Here is a 17,221-nt window from a genome sequence, read left to right as displayed (position 1 = left end):
CCCGGAACCGGTTCCGGAACACAACCGGTTCAAATATGGTCTGAGAATATTTTCCTGCTTACCTTTCATCAGGATGCCAAAAATGCCACTATTTAATATGTCGCATGCATGGGTTTGGTTAACTTTTATACTTGTCCACCTCCAGCGGGACATCTGAAACCGGTTCCGGAATACTACCGGTTCCAATATGGTCTGAGAATGTATTCCTTCTTACTGTTCATTAGGGTATCGATATAGCTGCGGTTTGATATGCCGCATGCATGGGTTTAGTGCACTTTTATGTTTGGCCACTTCCGGCGGGACACCCGGAACCGGTTCCGAGACACTACCGGTTCAGATATGGTATGAGACTATTTTTCTGCTTACCGTTCATGAAGTTATCGAATATGCCGTAGTTTGATGTGTCGCATGGATGGGTTTGTAGAGTTTTCATATCTGGCCCTTCCTGGGGTACCGATCCGGAACACCTAAATGACCATAACTCCGGAACGGCTGGACCGATCCGAACCATTTTCAATAGGAAACAATGGGACCAGATTCCCCGTCGAATGAACCGTCGGTCATTAAAATCGGTTCAGGTTTACTGCCAAAAAGTGATGTGAGTTTTTTTTGTACACACACATACACACATACACACACACATACATACACACACACATACATACACACAGACATCACCTCAATTCGTCGAGCTGAGTTGATTGGTATATGTGACTCGACACTCCGGGCCTTCTATCGAAAAGTATTTTTTGGAGTGAACATATAGCCTTTCCAGTACACTTAGTGTACGAGAAAGGCAAAAAATCATTGAATAAAATTTTGTATGGAACTCGTTGCAAAACTCGATTTTTTCAGCACTCTTCGTAATTATCCAACTCGACAGGCCTCGTTGGATAAATGTACGACTCGTGCTGAAAAAATCAACTATTTGCAGTTCGTTTCATAAATAACTATTTCAGCACTGATTACAGTGCATCGGAGGCATGACAAGTATTGAAACGGCCAGGCCTCCTGTGCAGCATCATCAAATGCATCTATCTATCTTTATAAATCAAAATAGAATGGTGTTTGTATGTCAGAAATAGGCTCGGGCACGGGTCAACAGAATAACGATATTATTCTACTATTTCATTCGTGCAGAAAATCGATCGGGAAATATATAAAAATGGGAAAATTTGAAATTTCATTTTGGACCATTTCTCTCCAGTACTGCATGTCAAAAACATAGTAGGCAGGCAATAAAACGTTAGCCGGGACAGCTAGTAATTTATCCGCTTTTCGAGGCCGAATGAAGTTGATGATCAATAAATACTAATTCTTTTCTCGATCAGCCTAGATTACTGTGTAGTATCGGTAGCGATTGTCTCATTTGGCTAAGAATAACACTACGGACCGAATATTCCGGTGGCAAGAGTTCAATAAACAGGTGACCCCTAATTCATGGTGTTATGCGGCTATATGCTTACCGTGTCTAGGAATGAATAGCTAGGGGGTCTAATAAAATCCTAACCACTAACGGAGTCTGTTTAATTCCAACGTTTCGGCCATTAAAGAAGGTTGAGTCCAATGGTCGAAACGTTGGAATAGGGCACGAACGGTGAAGTACTAGATTTGTAGTAATGAGCTGAATGTTTGTATAGTGAGAACGTAAGTTCTTCGTTTCTGCAATGAAATGGTGCAAAACTTTGGTTAACTGTGTTATTTTTTCCATTTCATGCAACTGACTTTATAGACTGATGCAAGACGGTGCAACCCAAGTTGCCTTAGTCTAAAAACCTTACTTTCGTAAGGGGAATCTCTATCTAGGAAACCTTATGAATCCGGTGTTTGCTACATTCAATAAACATGAAATAGCAAACTCACGTGACATGCCTTAGAGGATGATCTGCGGACCCTACGCAGAGTGCGGAACTAGAGACAAACAGCCACTGACCGAGTGGAATGGAGAAGGCTACTATGTACAGCAGAGGCCACACCGGGCCTTAGCCTGATCGGTAAGGTAAGTAACGTAATTTTTTTCAAAAACAATTTCAGGCATTTTTCAGGAATATCTCCTAGGAATTCTGCAGGATTTTTACAAAGATTCCTCAAGGCTGAAGCTAACGGAATTCTACCATTTGTTCTTCCAAAGAATCTTTGCTTTTTGCTTCCAAAGATTTCTTGAGGAAATTTTCCAATGATAACAGCAGGAAGCCCTCCGAGGAATTCCTCCCGAAATTCAACCAAGAATTCCTCCAGAAGTTTCACCAGGAATTCCTCCAGAAGTTCAGCCAGGAATTTCATCAGAAATTCCTCCACGAAATCCACTAGAAATTCTGTAAGGAATTCTATTAGGAATTTCACCAGAAGACATTCTGTCATAAATCACTTGAAATATTTGATTCCTCAAGGCGTTCTACCGCGAATTCTTCCAGGAATTCTATCAGGAATTCCTCCGAGAGTTTCACCAGGAATTCTACAATGCATTCCTCCGAGGATTTCACCAGGAATTCCTCAAGAAATTCAACGAAGATTTCCACCTGGAATTACACCCGGAGTTTCTTCAGGAATTTCACCAGTATTTTCACTAGGAATCCACTTGAGATTTCTTCCAGGAATCCCTCTAGTAATTCCACAAGGATTCCCGCAGGAATTCCTCCAGTTATTCTACTACGAATTCTTCCCGGATTTCCTTCGGGAATTTCATCAGGATGCCTCTCCAAAAATTCCATCTGGAATTACACCCGGAATTCCTCCAGGAATTTCACCAGGATTTCCACCAGGAACCCCTTTAGAAATTCCACCGGGAATCCCTCCAGTAATTCCACTAGGAATCCCTCCAAGTATTCTACGACGAATTCTTCCTGGAATTCTACTACGAATTCTTCCAGGAATTCTACTGCGAATTGTTACAGTAATTTCTCCAAGCATTTCTTTATGAAATTCTTCAACAATTCTCCATGGATTCCTCCAAAGTTTTTTTCAACAGAAATTTCCCGGACAATTTATCCTTCGGAGATTTCTCCTGGAATTCCTTCGGAGATTCCTCCTAGAATTCCTTAGGAGATTCCTCCTGGAATTCCTTCGGAGATTTCTCCTGGAATTCCTTTGGAGATTCCTCCTGGAATTCCTTCCAAGTTTCCTCCTGAAATTCCTTCCTAGTTTCCTCCTGAAATTCCTTCGGAGATTCCTCCTGGAATTCCTTCGGAGATTCCTCCTGGAATTCCTTTGGAGATTCCTCCTGGAATTCCTTTGAAGATTCCTCCTGGAATTTCTTCGGAGGTCCTTCCTGGAATCCCTTCGAAAATTCTTCCGCGAATTCTTTCAGAGGTTCCTCTTGTAATTCCTTCGGAGATTCCTCCTGGAATTTCCTCGGAGATTTCTCCGGCAATTCCTTCGGAGATTCCTCCTGGAATTCCTTCGGAGATACCTCCTGGAATTCCTTCGGAGATTTCTCGTGGAATCCCTTCCTAGTTTCCTCCTGGAATTCCTTCGGTGATTCCTGCCGAAATTCCTTCGGAGATTCCTCCTAGAATTTCTTCGGAGATTCCTCCTGGAATTCTTCTGAAGATTTCTCCTGGAATTTCTTCGGAGGTTCTTCCTGGAATTCCTTTGAAGATTCCTCCAGGAATTCTTTTGGAGATTCCTCTTGGAATTCCTTCGGCGATTCCTCCTGAAAATCATTCGGAGATTCGTCCTGAAAATCATTCGGAGATTCCTCCTGGAATTCTTTCCTAGATTCCTCTTGGAATTCCTTCGGCGATTCCTCCTGGAATTTCTTCGGAGATTCCTCCTGCAATTCCTTCTGAGATTCCTCCTGTTATTTCCTCGGAGATTCCTCCTGCAATTCCTTCTATAGATATAACCATGTCTCGAACAAATATTTAAAAAATACTTTAATTCCTTGAGAAACCATAGAATATAGCTATAAGTGAAAATGTAGTCTACGTTATTGTTTGACGAAATAAATTAATAAATAAATAAATAAACTGAAGATGTTAGTCGAAGGAACCCCTTGGTGAAACTTTAATGTGTCGAAAATTAGGGGATGTTTAGGAGTAAGGTTGCCCACCCTGGCTACATCTATGACCAACCATCCATATTCTTTAGGATCGACAATAGAATAAGAACACCTTTCGACTTTAGTGCTAGAAACACCATCACGAGTGGCGGTCTCCGGGACCGCGCTCTGCGCGCTTGTAAATAGTTCTGTTGTAATAAATGTACATGCAAGTGTAAACGGTGTGCTATTATGTGTCCGGAACGAGGGTTCCACGGAAGATAGGCAGATTGACCCAACATAACCAAGGATATAATCCCCCTCCGGAACAAATCGTGTTGGGCCTTGAGAAACACTCTACTCCCACTATCGAAGGCTGGTCAAGGTCCCCAACAGGGGACAACATAGAAAGAGTTGGAACAGACGAAGTTCGGCTGGTTCAGAGGCTTGCAGATCGGCTCGCAAGGCCTACAGGAAAGCCCTCCGGTCTGTTGAACAATTCGGCTGTAAAAACCTTCGTACGAATGTTTCCAATTTGAGTGAAGTCAGTCGCTTGAACAACGTGCCTCTTCATGTGAACCATAATGCTCACCAATCTGGAAAGTCCACTGTGACTCTTTTACAAAAGGTGTTTTTTTTTTGCGATATCAAGAAGGCATTCGCTCAAAAGCTAGTTTATGCGTTTCTTTTTATATTGAGCGTGCTTCTGACAACGTGCCTTTCGATGCAATATTGGAAGCCGCACCAAATCATGATATGTATCCAATGATTTCCAATTAGATTTACCAAAAACTCAAAAACCGGCATCTCTTCTCGACATTGTGTTAAGCAGCGATTAGGAAATTGAGAGTTTGTCACTACTTTTGTGTTGCGACATGAATGCACCCTTCCGGTGTAAAATGTCGGAAATAAACAAACAAACAACTACTTTTGTAGAATCTCGTGGCAGATACCGTCTACCCCCGTTGGTTTCTCATCTATTCTGAACACTTTTTAATTTCACCCCCTCTAATCTGCACATCGTTCAAACTAAAAATGGTTCAAGCGTCATTCTGCTTATGGAACGGAGTGAAACGGAACGCAGAATCAAAACAGAACAGCAAAACGGGTTACCTTCAGTGTGTTTTTTCGATGCCTACATGGTTACAAGAAGTTCAAATTAAAAAAAAAATGAGCCCCGTTGGCTTGCATGAGGTGTCGTTCGAACCAACGCAACGGGGGTAGACAGTACGCTATTGAGGCACCTTTAATAATAGTAGCTTTGCTACTTATGGTTTTGCCGACGACTACCCAGTCGGTTTCGACCTGATGTAAAGCGCTTTTGAGGGTCGTACAATTGTAAGTATCGGTTTGCAAATGATTTCCATTGAATTTTCAATTTTCCTACGCCTTGGCCTGACAATACCAAATGTGATGTCCTGCTAAGCAGAATCACCTTAAGCGCTACTGAATATATGTATAAACCTTGTCACGAGTATATAAATATCGTGACATTTAGGATGACGTTAACACTAACTGAGTTGTGCAAAATAAGTGTGTAGAGTAGTAGGGAGAGGAAGTCCGAAGGTGTTGCGAACTGTTCATAGTGTTGTGGAGTTTTCGCGGGAGTCCGGAAGATCACCGGGGCATCTTTTATATTTCGTTAACTGGAGAATCCCACACCAACCAAAACTCCCGATAGACCAAAGCATCCTTTTCCGTACATGACGAGAGCTGCATTAAGTGTCTTTCCATGACAATGTCGAATAGCTATGCTTCAGCACGTGGCATTCAACCACTTTCTTCCAGCATGTCAAATCTTTCTCTCGAGTGCCAACCTTCCAGTTCCCTTCCAATCGAATCGGCTTAATATTGCTTTTTAATGATGGTGCCATTAGTTTCCGATTCGTGGGCGTCCCCGACCTCAGCTGTCGCTTGTTACAGAAATAATTTTGCGCCGGCTGAGGAGCGGTTGGTTGTGGTTGGTTCTTCGACAGACTGATGTATCAAACGTATGATGTGACTGAATGCCAACTTTTCCATCGCTCAAAGCCATCTTCGAGAAGAAAGTTTTCCGCCATCGTCGCCTGTCGCCTTGCTTGCTGCCCCGTCCGGCGGAGATTACCATTGAGGGTCGGATAAAACCACAACACAAGACAAGAAAATCTCGGATTAGAATATCTTTTGGGGACATTTTTCTTTTCTTTTTTTTTTCTGGTGGATGATGAGACCCATTGAGCGAAATTACGAGTTGGCAAAAAGTTACATGGGAACCGATGAAGCGCGACAGTAAGCTCCGGATTACAATACACAGCGGCGTTCGGATTCAGATCGGAAATAAATAACGGCCCGGGAATAAATATATCAATTTCTTCCATCAATTGAACCGCGCTCGAGTTGCGAGGCATTTTTTTGTTGCTTTTCGTTCCTTTCAACATAAATAGTTTCGAGTATCTAAAGCAAACACGTTTATCTTTTCAGAATCCCTGTTATCTTTTCCGCGCTGCTCGTCGTTTACTGAAAGCAAAACATGTCGAAATGATGTTATGTTTGTTCGTTTGAACATCCGCTTATATTTTTTGCTCTTCACGCGACGATGGCTGTTGACGATCTGCCACCACGCCGCCGCGCCACCGACGGCGACGACGACGACGACGACGACGGTGTTCCGTTCGTATGCTCACTAGGGTGGGTCATTGTGATCTATATCCATTCCATATCGACTGTTTCTGATATGTTTTACATAAGGGGCTCACATTTGTCTGAATCTATGAAACCGATGATGTAAAAGTTCAGCCTATGACGTTCAGAAAAAAAAAAACAAAAACTTTGACAAAGACTGCAAAGTAATTCTATGATTGTACATCGGGCCAAAAACTGCTCAATTATTTGGGACCTTGAATGGAACCAATAAAACCTTGAACATGGCGAATACGATCGTATTCTCCTTTCCCAGATAACAGATGACCCAGTCCAAATTGCTCACCCTGACTGTTCTTGTTGATGTGTGCTGTATGTTATTTGTGCTTGCAAAACGAGACGAAACGAGCGACCGAGCATGGATGGATGCAGCAGATATTCAGAACTCAGAAGGGAAGAAGATCCACCCGCACAGAAACCAAACTCTTCACGCTCTAGTTGGCACGATTCGCATTAAGGGGAAACCTGTTCATCCCAGGCGGCGTTGGTTTCCTGCTCGTCGTTTCCTAACTCACATTGGTACATACCTAGTCTACTAAGTTTGGGATGAAAATGTTCCCAGCCGCCGCCACCAAACACCCTGCGGCCATGGTGATGTGCGACGAGAGGCGGCTTTGCCTTGGAGATGCGCTGGCTGCCGTCGATGGCGGTGTGCTGTAACGAGGATAAAGGTGGATATTATAAGGAATAAAATCAGCACAAGTGTCAGCTGATCAGCACGCTCAGTTGATTTATCCAGAATTTAGTAGATTTTTGCAAAAATCCTGAAGGAAAAAGTTCTTCTGACTTCAGTTAGAATGAGAAGGTACATCTCGAGCATCTAATCACCAAGGAGGTGCGGCTCAAACAGCGTCGGTTCTAGCATGCAGCATCTGAGTATAAAATGCTTCTCAACCGGAAGCTGTACCTATGTTGGCAGTCCCACCACGGTGGATAGGGAACCTTAGGCCAATAGCTTATTACATATTTCCGAAACCCAAAAAACCGTTACAGAAACTGAAATGAAAGATTACGAACTGATTTAACGGCAACGACTCTTAGCGCGAAACAACGGACAAGAATTGGTCTTAACCTCACCTTATCGGTCAGACTGAAGCCTAAGTGACCTCTGCTGTATATATAAGTCGTCTTAATTCTACTCGGTCCATGGCTGTGTATCTCCAGTTCCGCACTCTGAGAAGGGTCCGCACTTCCTTCTCCATGTCATCCACTTGATTGACCCACCTAGGTCGCTGCGCAACACAAAACGAGAATTAGAACTTATTAACCTTAGCCCAGCAGAGTAAACTGGCACTAGCCAATGAGGCATGCCGTATGAAGCTTGAGATCATAGGGCTGAGCGAAGTCCGTTGGCCGAACTTTGGAGAACACAGATTGGCGTCGGGTCAAATTCTGATATACTCTGGCCTACGAGGTGAACACGCTCCTCGTCACCGTGGAGTTGATTTCATGCTTAGCGCTCACGCCCACGTTGCGCTCATGAAGTGGGAACCTTTTAATGAGAGGATAATTGTAGCCAGATTCAGAACACAGATTCGAAACCTCACCATGATCCAATTTTACGCGCCAACCGATGCTGCCGAACTGCAAGATAATGAGAACTTCTACAGTCAACTGAATGCTGTCGTGGACAAGTCTCCGATAGGTGATATCAAGATCCTCATGGGCGAATTCAACGCGAAGGTTGGTTCCTTTCGGACCAGGCTTGTCCACACTGAGCGCATGAAAATTCTGCTCTTTTGATTTAAACCACAGAAACCATCGTTTTTAAGCAATCTTCTTATCCTACCTGATAGCAGGGAGTCGGTCGTGTGATGCCAGCAGCGGATGACATTTCAGTCCGTCTTGATTTGTCGTTGCATCGCGTCGTCGTTCTGCGTGCGTGCTCATCTTCGTACGGGGCGGTTTAGTGTGTTTTTGGAGGCAAAGTGGAAGTGCCGCTTTTTTTTTCATTCGGATCGGCCGCGTCGTCGTCGACAATTTGAATGTGCACATCGTCGTACCAGTGTGTTGTTGTAGCGGTTCAGTGTGATTTCGTGGCCAGTTAGTGGAAGATGCTGCAGCACATACGCACTGGAGACTTCGAAGGATGTTTATTGGTGAGCTCGTTCCATTTTATCACAATAATTAATGCTAAAGGATGTATAAAATTCTGCTCTGGTTTTTTGTGTATTTATCTAACAAATATTGAAAAGTTCGTCACGTCATGTGTCGGCGCTAGTTCCAAAAGCACATTTAGTTGATGATAAATATGTTTCTTTCATTTTTTGCATGTACACAAAAGTTTGAATGGTTCGTCATCTTCGGTGTCGACATTTGTAATATTTTAGTCCAAATGAATAAATGGTAAAAGATAGACGGCGAACCATACGGTAAGGTCTTTCTGATTTATTTATCACGTGTAATTTTGTAAATACTTGTGAATCGATCGCGTTCAGCATTGTCTCGGGCGGAAACGCAAACTACGGGTGCGTCGGTGTTTAACATCAAAAATCAAAACATTACATTCGTTTACTACGACGAATTCCTTAATACATCTCCATTTACCCTGTCCAAACTCCTAGTGATTTCTCGTAGTAACGCAGAGAATTCCTCGGTTATTGGCCTAAGCGAGAATCACGTCATCACTTCCTTCCCCATCCTCAATTGACCTGCATTCGGACGCGGCCGGCGCTGGTATTGCTTATTGAAAAGTATTGGGATTCCAGTATTTACACAATGAAGAGAAAGCTAATCCCAAGCATCATCTGTTGGTTCTTTGTGTAAATGCAGTTGTCCTTGCAATAACAGAGGAGCAACCGCGGGCGGTCAATCATGCTCATGCTCATGCTCATGCTCAATCTTCTTATCCTACCTGATAGCAGGATGTTTAAATATACTAAATGACATTTCGAACTGTCAAAAAATCGCACCGCAGTGCCGCACTGAGCGCGCAAAGAGAAATTCACTGGGTTGAATTCACCCGGGTGAAATTCTCTTTGCGCGCACCGTGTGGCACTGCGGTGCGATTTTTTGACAGTTCGAAATGTCATTTACGTAATTTCAACATCCTTCTATCGGGTAAGATAGGAAGATTGCATAAATACGATGGTTTTGGTGGTGTAAATCAAAAGAGCAGAATTTTCATGCGTTCAGTGCGGACAAGCCTGCTTCGGACCATGAGCACGTCATGGGACGCCATGGTGTCGGAGAAATAAGCGAGAAGGGAGAGCTGTTTGCAGAGATTTGTGGCAACAATGACATGGTGATTGTGGGATCGCTCTTTCCTCATCGACCAGTGCACAAAGTGACATGGGATTTCCGCGATGGCGTCGCGGAAAATCAAAACGGCCACATATGTATCAGCCAGGAGGATGAAATCGGGCGCCAGTTCAACACATGCCGACTGGAAGACGCTGCGGTGAAAAGGTCATTCGTCGAGGAGCTGAAGAACCATGCTCGGGTATTCTAGAAGGTGGAAGCGTAGAAGACCAATGGCGCGCCATTAAAAATGCCTTCATCATCACCGATAATAATTTGGGTGAGCTACGCATCCGAAGAAAGCAGTGGATCACAGACGACATCTAGAGGAAGATAGAGGAGCGAAGGAACGCTAAAGTTGCGATAGAGCGAGCGAAAACACGAGGAGCCAAAGCCGTAGCCCGTCAACGCTATGCAGCTCTCGAGAAGAAAGTGAAGCGCTCATGTAGGCGTGACAAAAAAGCGTGAGTGGAAAACCACATAAAGTCCAGTAATATCGGAACTGTGGTTGTTCTACGATTATTGTGACGCGTATTTCCATAAAACCAGTGGTGTGGACCATATCCAGGGTTGAAAATCGTCCTTCTCGTCACCACAGCGTGAAGATAACAATTAAATAATCTCCGTCCAAAAGAACAACGGTGACGACTAGCCTTTTCGTCGCCGACTGCGGGCTTCACGGTGAAGCTCAATCATAAATGGTCGCCCACCAACTTTTTCGTTGTCCTCTTTGTACTTTGGAAACGAGCGACGACGGGCCAAGCGAACACCAACAGGGAATAGCTTTTATTGGCGTTAGAGGCTCGTTGTTTGATTCCAGGACCAGGAGTAATTAGGTACTTATTCATTTTTTTTGTGTGTTGCAGGTGACTACATTGACTTCGTCGGCTAGGGGCGCACTTGGACGAAGAGCGAAACAAAACAAATGAAGATTTTGTTTTCGTCACGACGCAAGCCCTTCACGACGATTCGCTGACTAAAATGAGTCCGATGTGGAACGAGCAACGATGACGGTCTAGTTTTCGTTTTCGTCGTTGACTTTACTGCTCGTACGGCGACGATTTTCAGTCCTGATCATATCACCTACCATAGGTGACACCCAGTTTCATACCCTACCCTACCATACTAACAAATACTCCTTCCCGAGACAACTGTGAGGATGCTGTGGATTCCACGGTTTCTAGTAGCAATGGTTGTCGAACTAATATTCCTTCCTCTTTCCCGATGATCGTAAGGACGTGGCCGGCGCCGTTATTGACTTTCAAATATTGACTCTGCACATTGAGAGTGTGTAGCTAGTCCCAAGCACCATTCGTTGGATCTCTGTGCAACTTCGATTGTTCTGGTCAATCACGGAGTAGCAACTACGATGTGTGCGGTTATCTTTGCTTCGCGTTGCATAAGGGTGACCTGACTGTATGCGATAATTGGCGGGGCATCGTTCTGCTGCGTATCGTTCTCAAAGTCTTCCGCAAAGTGATCCTTAACCGGATACAGGAGAAGATTGACACAATTTTAAAAAAGACACGGACAACGTCTTCAGCTTTCGGCTGTACAGACTGTTTTAAACTTAACATTAGACAACGGACAACGGAGCATGCACCAGTGGAAACGGGGAAGAAACTATTCTCACGAAAAGTTCCAACGCCCGAAGCGGGAATTGAACCCTCACCCCATAGCATGGTGCGATTATAAGCTTGGTGACCCTAACCGCACGGCTACGAGGCTCCACCTACGATGGCACTTTCCGACGGCAGCAAGCCGGATCCCGTGGCGGACGATCCTGTGTGAACCATATTGTCACGATCCGCATTCTGGAGTAAATCAATGAATGAGTCCCTCTAGATCGTGCTCATTGATTACGAAAATGCTTTCGACCGTCTCAATCACGAAAACTTGTGGGAAGCCTCAGTCTTAAGAGTGTCTACAGAGAAAATCATCGGCCTCATTGAAGCACAGTACATGGCATTTTCGTACTGCCCAACGGTGTTTTGTCCGATCGCATCCGGGTCGTTGCTCGAGCGAGGCAAGGATGTATACTATCACCGCTACTGTTCCTAATCGTAATCGACGAGATCCTGGTAGGTCCGAGTGATCGTGAGCCAAACGGTGGATTGCTGTAGCAGCCTGTAGTGTACACACTAAGAATATATCGCAGAATTCTGTGAAATATTTCACCGAATCAAAACGGTAAAATATATTTTCACAGATCTTTCGGTTAAACTCAACGTTTTCCAATCCAACTGTCAAAATTTCACCGAAAATTTGGTAAAGGCAAACAAATTACCGAATTCTGTGAAATTTTTACATTCCTGTTCGGCGAACATCAACATTTTCACCGTACACTGTGATTTTTACCGAATTTCTGTAAAGCCAGTAGTCGGCCATATTGACAAACGCGGGATGCCGAAGATTGACAAGTTTTTTGTTGTTATTTCGTGATGGTGAATATCAAGTGAAAACAGCAGAAAAAATTAACGATTTTCAACAGCTTCTGCTCCTGTTGCTGGTTCGTATTTACTCGATATTTTCCGTAAGTATTGATTGAATTTTAACAATATTTGTTTTTTTCTTGCAGTATGCTGATTCTGCCGGGTAGAAGTTGAAGCATCCGCATATGTCATCGCGTTGCAGTATCCTGTTGCAACATCCCGAACGTTAATGCAAAAAACAACCTGTTAAGTCCTGTTAATATATTTAATAAATCGTACATTTTCAAATACATCGAGAAGAAGCAAATTTTATTTTGATTTAGGTTTGAGTAAACTGCAAAATATACAATATAGTCCGGTGAACCGCTAGCCATCCAACTGAAAAAAAAACACCGAAAATTGGTGAATAAATCACCGAAAGTTCTGCGAAGCCCACACAAATACACCACCAAACCACAAAAATCTGTAAAACATATCACCGAAATGTTCGGTGGATTTGGCAGATGAGCATTTTAATTTTTTACAGTATGTTCGGTGAATCAAAAAATCACCGAACAGTTCACCGAAAATTCTGCTGTTGAGATTTCGGTGAAATTTCACAGAATTCTGTGATTTATTCTTAGTGTGTACGTAGGTTTTTTTTCGGATCTGTCAAGGACATTCAGTGCGTGTTCCGCAAGAATGAACGGGAATTTATCGCCCCACTACGGAAGAATACCTCTTTCACGCCGATCAAGAAGACATCAATAATTCATAAATTAATCATCAAACTTACCCTGCCTTTGGTCACGTCTCCAATTCTTTCTGTACACAACCTATCAATAAATAAATCACCAACTCCACATTCGTTTCTAAAATACAATTTATTTACAAAAACCGCAAGCAAAACCGTTCACAATCGCACAATCCACTTCACATTCCATCCGTTCGCGACAAGCTTCGTTCACAAACTGTTTTCTCCCGTCCGCTGTGCTGTGCATGCTCATTCACGCCCTACTGCTCTTTCATTCGTTTGTATTCGATCTCACCTTCCTTGTCACCACATCGAGTCGTCAACGGAGCAGAAAAGAGCTTTCCGAACATGCCACGATGTTGTGCTCGCTTCTGAGAAGGCTGTGCGTCGTTGCTCTCTATGTAGGTACACTCAATAAAACACGACTGTGTAAGCTGATTGAATTTAAATTGAAACATTTTCTTCTGCCAATCTATATCACTACACAGCCCACTACCATGGAGCTTCTAAGATCTCGGCGCCAGGTCTCATCGTCAACGTCAACAAGACCAAATCGTTGGATGTAAACACTGGATGTAACTTGAACGTGAAATCTGTACTGCTATAAGCCAGTGAAACTTGGTGTGTATCAGTGGAGAACACTCAACGGCTACAGGTCGTCATCAATAGATGCCTGCGGTATATAATGCGCGCATGGTGGTCATTGGTCATGTTATCAAAAGCCCATAGCGACAGAAATTCGGGAGCAGAAGTGGAGCTGTGTGGACCACACTCTATGGAGGGGTGGAAACGATATCTGCAAACAGATTGGAACCCAGCAGGACATCGCGTCAGAGGCAAACCCAGAAGCTTATGGCGGCGCAGCCTTAACTAGGCAATAATAGAAGTCGACAGAAATTTGACCTGGCCACAGGCGAAAGCTGGCAATCACCCAAGATGGACTATCATGGGTGCTCAGCACTGAAAGCGACTGAAGTAGATATTCGTTCTTCCACTCCACCACGTTTGTATTCTTCACGCAATTCGCTGCACAGGGCGAACAAGTTTACTTCAAGTTAGATGAATCCACCAGGAAATTCTGTGGCTTTACCAAAGGAGCCGTTTCGAAAAACAAACCGCTGAAATTGTCGATCCTCCTCTCTTTTCTTTAGTTGATGATGAGCGAATGTTATCAACGATCACTCTTCCAAATCATGACATTCCGGGACACTTTTCTGACATTGGCAGCCGCGTACCAGATAAACCGCCCATTTCCTGGTTTTCATGGGTCCGTAAGGATAGCTTTGTAAACGTAGCTATTGCTGGGAGATCTGTATCTTCAATCTAAATCGTCTGCAGCTTCGGATGCTTACGCAATTTCCGCTTGAGACGGATAAGACGATGATCTGCAGATCCGCCATATCGCGACTCACTCCGCCACAACAATCTAGTTTCATAGTGGCAGTTTGTATGCTCGACCGTTCAAAATCGACAAATGATTAATTGAATGTGTCATCGAGCAAGCGACTCATGTTCCGTAATCGGTCGTTTGAGAACGTCGCGACCCGTTGGAAGCTTTCCGCTCACCACGCGTTCTCTTTGACACCGTCGTCGGTGAGAGGTGTGTGAGCTTCCAACACACTAAAAACAATGCACTCTCTGAACTGTGAACTTGAATTCAGGTTAGTCACTACAACTTCCATCAAACTTCTTCTCGTGGTGTAATTAGCGACGCGCCTTTCTAGTGAGTAGGAGTCGTAAGTTCGAGTCTCACCGAGAGGACGAGTAACTTTTTCGTAAATTCCACTCCAATTTGTCCATCACGCCAGTATTTGTAAAGCATAGCTTTTGGAATTAAGTAAAACTTTTACTCGACTGGTTAAGCCGCAAAAATCGGTAAATAATTAATTAATTATTTGTCCGTCACACATTGGAGTAAATCACATCAAAACCTGATCATAAGTGGAAAAACTCAAAATGAAGTAAATTGGGTTTTCCGTTGTGTTTTTGCCAAGTGTAGTTATCGTGTAATCGTTTGACAGCTAAGCAGTGTACAAATGTTTTATTTACGCTTATCAGAAGAGGTTAAGTGAAGCTGTAGTTTAGCCGTTTTCTTTGATATAACTCACAGCGCGTGCTAGTTTTGACCGTACAAAGTGAATGAAATTGATAGTCAATCAATTCAACAATGCAGTTTGTTAAAGAAGGTTAATGTTGTTATTCTGTTAATTTGAAACCCAAACAAATTGACGTTGAATTTACATACAATATATGAAAATATTGAAAAAAATATTTGATGGAATCCTTTACCGTACATTTAAAATGAAATAAGTTGATTTTCCGGCTGTTTCCGGAAAATCTGTGTTTAGTGTATGATGAAACTATTGTCCGTCTTTCAAATGCAGAAAGAAAACCTTCCGGATGTTTCCGATTTCAAAAGTTGCAACACTTTGAAAAAATCGTGATAATTATATTATTATATGATATTATTTGCCTTAAAACACTATTTGGCCCTCTGAACGTATTTTTGCTGAAAACTAGAACTCAACAAGCAAAAAAAAAGACGTTTAAAATCGGTCAACTGGTTCAAAAGTTGTCATTTTTTGAAAAATTTTGGTTTCGAAAAATCTTGACTTTTACAATCATAAAATTGGTCACCCTAATGACGAAATAAAAAAATACGAAAACTATGAAATATGTTTCATTACTAATATGGGTTGCATTTGGGTTGTGAAAATGCGTCAAAATAATTTTGATCAGTTTTGATGTACTAGGTGCTTCACTGTGCGTTACCGCAGAAATGCATCATCTAGAGGTCCACCACCATCTTGGGATTTTCACGCACCGCTTTTGAACGCCTAACCAAATTCATTTACCAAGAATGACGAACTTACACAAATCTGCGTGACTTGACATGGCGCATAATAGAGTTTTGCTTAGTATCATATCGGGTCATTTCCTCAGGAGCTGCCCAGGAGCCTACCAGGATGGGTATCAGGGTGTTTCATATGCCTCCAGGACTATTCCAGAAATCTCCAAAGGAGTATAAGAGGCAGTTTCTGATATTTAAGGGGGCTTCGGAACGGTTCCAAGACATTGCAAGACTTTTCAAGTGGGTTTAGGGAAATTTTCGGGGTCGTTCATAAGAGCTTTAGAAAGGTTGCAAAGGCATTTCAGTGGGTTTCAGGGGCTTCAGTAAGGTATAAGGATAGACTAAGCTGCCCTTCGAAACACTCAAGAAATCAGTAGTAGGTAAAGTCACACTGGTGGTAAGAACATCGAGTAATAGAGATCCAATGATGGCTAAAAGTCAGTACAACATCATAAATAGAATTTTCACACACTAATAAATCCTAAATATATAATCAAGAAACTCCCCTTTGACCCTAGATACAAATGCTTTGAGCGGAATTTTTAGGGGTTTTCATGCGTTCAGATTGGTTTCAGTTAGCTTCATGGGACTCCAACGAGTTTCAGTAGACTGATGGGGAAATCTACGACGGCCTCAGGTTATGTGATCAATTTCAAGGCATTTCAATTCGTTTCAGAGGATTGGAGGGATTTTGGTAGAGTCTAAAACAAGCCTAGGGGGTCTCAAAGTGTGTGTGTGTGTGTGTGTGTGTGTGTGTGTGTGTGTGTGTGTGTGTGTGTGTGTGTGTGTGTGTGTGTGTGTGTGTGTGTGTGTGTGTGTGTGTGTGTGTGTGTGTGTGTGTGTGTGTGTGTGTGTGTGTGTGTGTGTGTGTGTGTGTGTGTGTGTGTGTGTGTGTGTGTGTGTGTGTGTGTGTGTGTGTGTGTGTGTGTGTGTGTGTGTGTTTTTTTTTAGGGGCTTGATAGAGCTTCAGTAAGGTTTAAGGAAGGTGGGAGAACATACCTCTAGAGCCGACCGACTACACGGAGAACTAAAACTACCTATTTCTTGTTTTATTCTACTTAAAAGTAGGCTCGGCTAAACATTATACCCAAAATTAGGTTGTTTTTTTCTTTCTCTCCTACCGATGTTTCCAAAAACAAAGCGAGCTGCATCGACCCACCGGGAGTACTTTGGCTCAATAAGCCAATTTTGGGTAAATGTCTTTTTTTTCTAAATTGGATAGAATAAACTCACATTTAGAATGTATTTCACCTACTCTTGAGTATATTTTTCTGCTTTTTAAAGGCAAACTACCTAGTGTCAGTTTA

Source organism: Aedes albopictus, chromosome 3, assembly GCF_035046485.1.
Source record: "Aedes albopictus strain Foshan chromosome 3, AalbF5, whole genome shotgun sequence".
NCBI lineage: Eukaryota > Metazoa > Arthropoda > Insecta > Diptera > Culicidae > Aedes > Aedes albopictus.
The sequence above is the reverse complement of the archived record's forward strand: the minus strand, read 5'-3'. Positions refer to the sequence as shown.